Source organism: Lepus europaeus, chromosome 3 (assembly GCF_033115175.1).
Source record: "Lepus europaeus isolate LE1 chromosome 3, mLepTim1.pri, whole genome shotgun sequence".
In the NCBI taxonomy this organism is placed as follows: Eukaryota; Metazoa; Chordata; class Mammalia; order Lagomorpha; family Leporidae; genus Lepus; species Lepus europaeus.
Genome location: NC_084829.1, coordinates 132405798 through 132413492, shown reverse-complemented (window position 1 = coordinate 132413492; position 7695 = coordinate 132405798). Strand labels below are relative to the sequence as shown.

Below are 7695 nucleotides of genomic sequence, written 5' to 3'. Positions count from 1 at the left end.
GGCCCCTGTTCCTATGTGGGAGGAGGAGCTCCTGGCTCCTGGCTTCAGATTGTCACAGCTCCGGTTGTTGCAGCCATCTGGGGAGTGGGACAGCAGATGGAAGACCTCTCTCTCTCTGTCTCTACCTCTCTCTATCTCTGACTTTCAAATAAATAAAATAAAGCTTAAAAAAATACATGTACCCATTTACTAATGTGAAGCTAGTAGGAGTCTGTAGAGTGTGTGAAAGAGATTTATTGTTGGTAAAATGCCAGATATTTCCATTGATGTTTTAAGTAAAACAGTGCACATATATGTAATATGCATCCAAAATCAAGGAGCAACATGATATAAAAAAATGAGAGCATACAGTGAAAATAAAATAGATAGGTAAAAGCAATTAATATGAATTATTAACACTTTATTCCAGAATAGTTATTTCATGAGCTATGGTGCTTATTATTGTTAGGCAGGTGAACATTTTATATAAAATACTTTAATAATAATTATGACAGAAATATATATTTATATATATGTATTATTATACATAATAATAATAATAATTATAACAGAAAAATCCTTCACTTCTTAGCTTCATGTCTCATCTGGATTTAAGTTATTGTGATACTTTGTATCCTGGGAGCCTGGATTTGAGCTAGTGATTTGCCAAGAATTTAAAACCATGGGATTTATGTCAACAAAACATGGTTATGCTCACTGATGGGCAAAGAACTCATTTTAAAGGGCCATTTGAATCTGGGCTCTCAGAACAACAAGCTCATGAAAATCAAAGACCGTGATGCACCCATAGTCTGAGAATTGCAAAGAATCAAATGTCCATTCCTCAGCTGCTGCCTCTGATCTTGCAGATGTTGATGATAATAGCAACTAAGATAGTCTTTAAGACCTTGACCACCTGGATCATTGGCATAGAAAAATGAACTTGAGCATTTTCTTTCCTTAATTTGTAAAATGAACCTTCAATGGATGAAAGGTGATTTAGGGACGGTATCTCTGGAAGCAGAGGGCTATTTATTCACAGACTGGGGACAAGTCTGTGTGGCTTGCATTTTCAGCTTCCCACAGTGTTATGGAAACACAACTTAGCTTTGGGCTGGAAAAATGGCTCTCTGTCATTCTCTGGACGTGTGCATCTTTAGGGCTCAGGCTGCCAAAACAAACAGGCACCATCAGATTCCTTTCCACCTCCTTTGGAAGAGTGGCCTTATTGAAGATGAGCTCTAGAATGATGAGAAAGGATTCATTCACCCATCACTGCCTTTACCCTTCCCAAATTCTTAGACCCCTGGCTTGAACCCTGCAGGGGATGCAATCAGCAAAAGAATGTTTGTGTAAACACTATTTTTCAGACAGTCCTTCATCAGCGAAAATGAAGGCATACTGGACCCTTCCTCTGCTTGTGCCGTCCGTCGGTCGAAGGCTGACTCAGGAAGACTGGGGAGCCGCTGTTGAAAGCGTCACCTTGCTGCTGAGCATAGCTTCTGTAGCCCCTTGGATAACTGCAAGCATATTTAATCTGAAAGTACTGATTGGCAGGCTGAGATTTACCCTTGCTATTCACTTAAAGAGGTGTTGTGAACGCTAAGAGCTGGGAAAGATCTTAGAAATTAATTAATGCAAGATTCTTTGCATACAAAACATGCCACGCTTGTGGCCCTAATGATTCATAGGCACACAACAAAATGCTTCCTCTGGGAAATTTCTTGAACACTTTCTACCATTCTCCAACCCTTTTGAAAACAGTTCTTTTAAAGGGCAGATGTCCCAGTGACCCGTTAATTACAGTGATAAATTCACACTGGGGCAAGCATTTTGTGAGACCGATGAGAAAATACTTTTAATTTTGGGGAAAGAAAAATATTTCATCAAATATCAGTGATATAAATATCATTATTATAACCATGTGAATTTTTTAAGATTTATTTATTTATTTGCAATTCACAGTTACACAGAGAAAGAAGGAGAGGGAGAGGGAAAGAGAGAGAGAGAGAGATGTCTTCCGTCCACTGGTTCATTCCCTGATTGGCTGCAATGGCCAGAGCTGTGCTGATACAAAGCCAAGAGCCAGGAGCTTCCTCTGGGTCTTCCCATATGGGTACAGGGGCCCAGGGACTTGAGTCATCTTCTACTGCTTTCCCAGGCCATAGCAGAGAGCTGGATAAGAAGTGGAGCAGCTGTGACTCAAACCAGCACCCACATGAGATGTTGGCACTGCGGGCAGCGGCTTTACCCGCTATGCCACAGTGATGGCCCCACATCATCTGATCTTAACAGCATGTTTTGATCATATTTTCAAGCTACACACCAAAGCAAATATTTTTTTCATAGCATGCTATGTCCTAAGTGTTAAGTTTACTATTTAAAGAACACAAAGAAGTGAAATGCGGTTCTTCCTAGCAAAAGCTGAAGGTCTTGCAACATGTTGGTGAATCAGAAGAAAAAGGATACGTAAGAGCTCCAAACTGCATGGTGTGAGTCCACAGCGTCTCTGGGAGTAAAGGGAGATCAGTGCTGACTGGGGCAAACTTCATAGGAGAGATGAAACTGGAGTTTGGCTATGGTTACAAAGGTACATCTTTTGTTTTTATTCCATTTACTGTGGTCATCAGCATGAAGGGTCACCTTAGCATAAGCTGGCATTAAAGAGCTATTCCCAACCACTTCACTGAATAAAACAGCTGGCAAAGGACTAATGTGGGTTTTCTAGACCACACACTGCTAATCATTAACTGGGCCTTCTGGTGCCTACATAGCACATAGTTTCAATTAGCAGTTCTCTCTTCTAATACTGCTTCCAACAGTACCTGATGAAAAGAAATGTGGGTTTAGAAATACAGTGATCAACACAATAATATGACTTTATCAATTGCAGGGTTTCATTACAACTTGCCTCCATACCGTATGTGTACTTTTCCGATTTTCCCATATTAAGTGTCTCATCAATATTGGGGAGATAGAAAAAAAGGATTTTGCAACTGACTGATGATGTAACAACAGGAACAACAAACCCCACATTCACAGTGAATTTTTTTTGGCTAAGGTTTTTTTTTTTAGCAGTATAGCATGATATATAAGAGAAAGCACTGGGTATCTCAGCATGTTAGAGTAGTAATAAAATTAAACCACACACTCATAATCATATGCACAAGTGAGCACATTAACCAATCATTTTCAACCTTGTTTCAGCTATATTCCACTAGCAGTTTATTCAAGGGCAGAGTGCATTCAACACTTTTTTAAATGAAAAGATATATAATTGACCAAAACCAGGGCTAATTTTACAGTACACACACACATAAATAATATATATCTATTCACAGGAGAAACACACACCGTTTTCTGAAATGGAAGGTTTTTTTTTTAAAAAAAATCTTTATTTAAGTTATACAAGTTTCACGCATTTCATATACAGATTTAGGCATGTAGTGATACTTACCCCCTACCCTCCCTCCAGCTCCCACTCCAGCCCTTCTTCTCTCTCTCACATTCCCACTCTTAATTTTTACAAAGATCTATTCTCAGTTTACTTATTGATCATATGGTTAACCCTACATGATGAAATGGAAATATTGACTTAGCCACACCATAAATACATTTTTGTTACAGAATCCTGCACTAAAACAAATGTTTTTTGTAAGTTAGTGATGGTTTTATGGTTTAAAAGAAACCTTTATCTTGCAAATGAGTTGAACAGGATTTAAAAGTCTTTGTGTATTGATTAGGCTGTGTGTGATCTCTAAACCAAGTCTAAGGCATCCAGATGTAATTAATTTGGAGAAAATAAGAAACTGTTTCCTAGTCTTTTATAAGTTTCTTTTATTACAATTATCTATGAGGTTAGTATAAACAACATTTGTTATGATTTTTTAAAGATCTGCGATTTTCAATGCAGACAAATGCCATACACGTTTTATACTTCTGAGAAGAACTCTGGTATAGATACTGTTTTCCTGGGCATGTGAAAATATTCCATTTCCACAAGGAGTTTAGACTTGTTTCCACTTGATCAATGACTTGAGTAATTAAAAAAACCTGTGTATAAAACCAGCAGTGTTACTGATGTCCAATTTAGAAAAATATCTCTCATAGATGAGTATTTTTCCTTCAGGGAATACTTTAGTCACTTGGCTGAAGTACTTTATATTAATTTATCGCTAACCATTTTAAAAATGATTTACTATCACAGTAATAATTACTGTTGAATAAGATTTTTTTGCTTGATATCTTGAAAATACAAGTTTATCATAAGACCTTCTCAAAAAACAGACTCTTAACTTCTAAAGCCGTAAAGAGTATTTCTAGAAAGAAGATGCAGCCAATGTTTTAGTAGCAGAGGTAACTCAGCAGTTGAAGGCTCGATTCTTACCAAGCCCAGTTGTTATTAAGAAACGTATTGAAGAACTAATTGAGAGAGAATATTTGGCATGAACACCTGAGGATCGCAAAGTATACACACATGTAGCATAAAATGCGCTCAGAAATTTGATTTACTCTTGGACTGTACTATTCGCATTGACTGGGAAGTTCTTTTAAATCATTAATATTAAGATGACCATCTCTTCTATTAAATTACAGTACATGTTCTAGACCATTCAGATCAAGCCTTTACTCCCTTTGGGACTTTTCAACATCAGTTGATTGAGCTTCAGGCTTTACAACGTTTATCCCTGTAGAGATCATCTTTACAGTTCCTCGGGAAAATGTGAATGTTCTGCGTTTTGTTTTCGCTACTGTATGAAAACAAGAAAAAATAAAACAAAAGTTTAGAAAATAAAAAAAGAGTATTTCTACATGTTTAAGTTAAATTTGATAATCTGAACTTTAAAAATCTGCTTTAAAAAGCCACTTAGAATGTGAGAGAACTTTTAAACTTTGTGAAAAAGATGGAACTGATAAGTGTATTTTGGTGCAAATATGTACAAATTTATTTTCATGCATAGTACTTTTTAATAATTTGCATTATTTTTAAATTTATTTTTATGCATTTGAAATGTAGAGAGTCGGAGGCAGACAGAGGACCTCTTCCATCCACAGGATCAATCCCCAGGTGCCTGCAACAACTGGAGCTGGGCCATACCATAGCCAGGAACCCAGAACCCAGTCAGGGTCTCCCATGTGGGAGACAGAGAACAAGGTAACTGAACAATAGCCTGCCTTCTCCAAAGGTGTAGGGTAATGGGAATTCTACCCAGGCACTGAAATATGAGACTCAGTCATTCCAAGCAGCATCTTAACCATTGTGCCAAACACCCATCTTTCCATAAACTCTTTGAAGACTCCTCACATGCATGGATTTCAAAAATTTTTGTGCCAAAATAAACATTTTTCAATTCCATTTTCTGCAAACCTTTTGCAGTGCTTCTATACAAGTAGTTGATGAATCCTCCTAGGAAATTGTCTAGTTGTCAGGCATACAGCTGGAAAAAAAATTGGCAATTAATCTCATCAATGTGGAGTTTACATCCTAGGAGAAGAGGGCAAGGACACATACTACATGTGGGCATATTTTCATCACAAAAATTATGGTGATGACATTTAACAATTAGAACACTTATTTTTTTTCCCCAGGCATCAAGAAGCATGGAACAGGCATGACTTTAAATTACTTAGAATTATTTTTAGACATCACAGAAGAGCCAATAAAGAGGGCTTTATAGCTTTATATCTATGTTCTTTTTTCAATTAAAGCTTAGAAATACATGAAAGAAACAGTAATAACTGCCTGCCTATAAGAGATCTACATCTTGCCCTTTGTCTTTATTTGACCTATTATCTTTATTCAGATTTTTTTTTTGGGGGGGGGGGGCTTTCCGGTGCAAACCGGAAAACCTGCTAGACAAATTCGAAAAGAGCTGTAACACTTCAGATTTTCTATTTTGGTTGACTCAGGTTCAAACTACATTAAATTTTCAAGCAACTGATTTGTCATTTGTATTAAATTATATAATTGATTTTACCACCATGTGAATCCATTAATTACTTGCTCATTCATTTGATTGCCTTATTCTGAATACATTAGTTTGGTAGTCTATTAAGGCACAATCTCTTAAAGATACCTAATTATTGATTTGTTTGAATTGTAGAACCACACAAATACACACACACACACGCATCTTTCATTCTCTGGTTCATCTGAACCAAGCTGAAAGCAGGAGCTGCTAATCTCCACATAGGTGGTAGGGGTCCCATTTGGTCCATCATTTGCTGCCCTCCCAGCCACATTAGCAGGAATCTGGGTCAAAAGTGGAGCAGCTGGGATCTAAATGGCACTCTGATATGAAATGCCTGCACTGCAAGTGGAAGCTTAACCCACTGTACCACAATTCTTGTCCCTAAAGACACAATTATTTTAACTGAATTCTGAGACATGATGATAAGGTTGCTCCTCAACAAATTTGAGTTATTTATTGCTGACCCATCTCTTAACAGAAATAAAAGATTGGCTATTGAAGAGCTGGCCAACAGTTTAAAATCCAAAAACAATTATAAATGTAAATGCTCAACAAAATTCAGCACCTCTATAGAGGGAAACTGTATCTTTGACTCGTTTTCTATATCTTGAATTAGTTCGGTGCCATGGTAACTCCAGACCTTGGAAAGAAAACTCTCTGACCTGTGATACGACCCATCCCTTTGTCCTACGCCTACAGTACAGATTTTCCCTTCTATTAGTTCTAGAATGGTTCATCCATTCATCTATTCTCTTAAATTTTAGAATGGACTAATTTCCACACAAAGGCCAATCCCAAAACTCCCACTTCCCTTCCCTTGATGCACAACTCCCTCTGGGTAGATCCAAGATCTATTTGTCTATTGCTGAGAATGTGCAATTTGAAGGAATTTTGAGGAGGCTATAAATATTCTAACAGTATGGAGATCCTCTTAAATCTAACCAATTCTAAATATTCAAATTTGAAGACTCGGAGGTTAATTCAATATTCTCAGGTCTAGGAGATGACATACACTCAACTTTCTGCCTAGGTATTAATTCAATGGAGTGGCTAAGAGCATTACTAGTTTTGAGTTCCTGTCAAAACTCTGCAACTAATTATGTACCTTTGGCAAGATATGTGTCTCTCTATATCCTTCATGTATAAAATGCTTTGTGATTATAAGGAGTACTTAGAGGCTAATGAATAAATAAAAAAGTGGCTGAGTTGGTACTCATTAGCAGTTGACTATTACTAACTATTTTAGGTACACTATTTTGTGTCAGACTTTCAATGCCAGAGTGAATATTATCTAAAACCACCTATTTCAAATCATTATTCATGACTTCAAAATAAGTACCAAAAATTTATACATAATTCACATTAATAAAGTAGAATGGAATGTACTAAAGAGCATCACATAAAAATAAGAATGGGTAGTACTGAATGAAAATTTTGTGTATAAATGGAAGTTAACATAAGATGTATTTCTTAACATGTGTTAAGATAAACACTGATCTAAAGTTCAGTTTTTTAAACTAACTCATTTAATTGGATAAGAATTAGCATCTGCTCTTGGTGGAAAGAGAATTTCCAGCATGCAAAGTACCAAATAGCCTGGAAGTTTTCCTTATGGCATTGCTGAACTGAGTTTTCTGGTAATTTAGTGATTTGAAAATGGAAGAGGCTATAGGTAGAAATAATATTAAATGATTTAGTTTTATATTATCCAATAGTTCCACAAGATTGACTCAGGGCATGTGAA

At 36.7% G+C, this 7695-nt stretch overlaps 1 non-coding gene across 1 annotated transcript; it reads right to left on the bottom strand.

Moving 5' to 3' along the window:
• Positions 1–5801: 5801 nt before the first annotated feature.
• LOC133757234 (U7 small nuclear RNA) lies at positions 5802–5863 on the bottom strand. The gene has a single exon (XR_009865609.1). It is a non-coding gene; the product is annotated as a U7 small nuclear RNA (small nuclear RNA).
• Positions 5864–7695: the final 1832 nt, after the last annotated feature.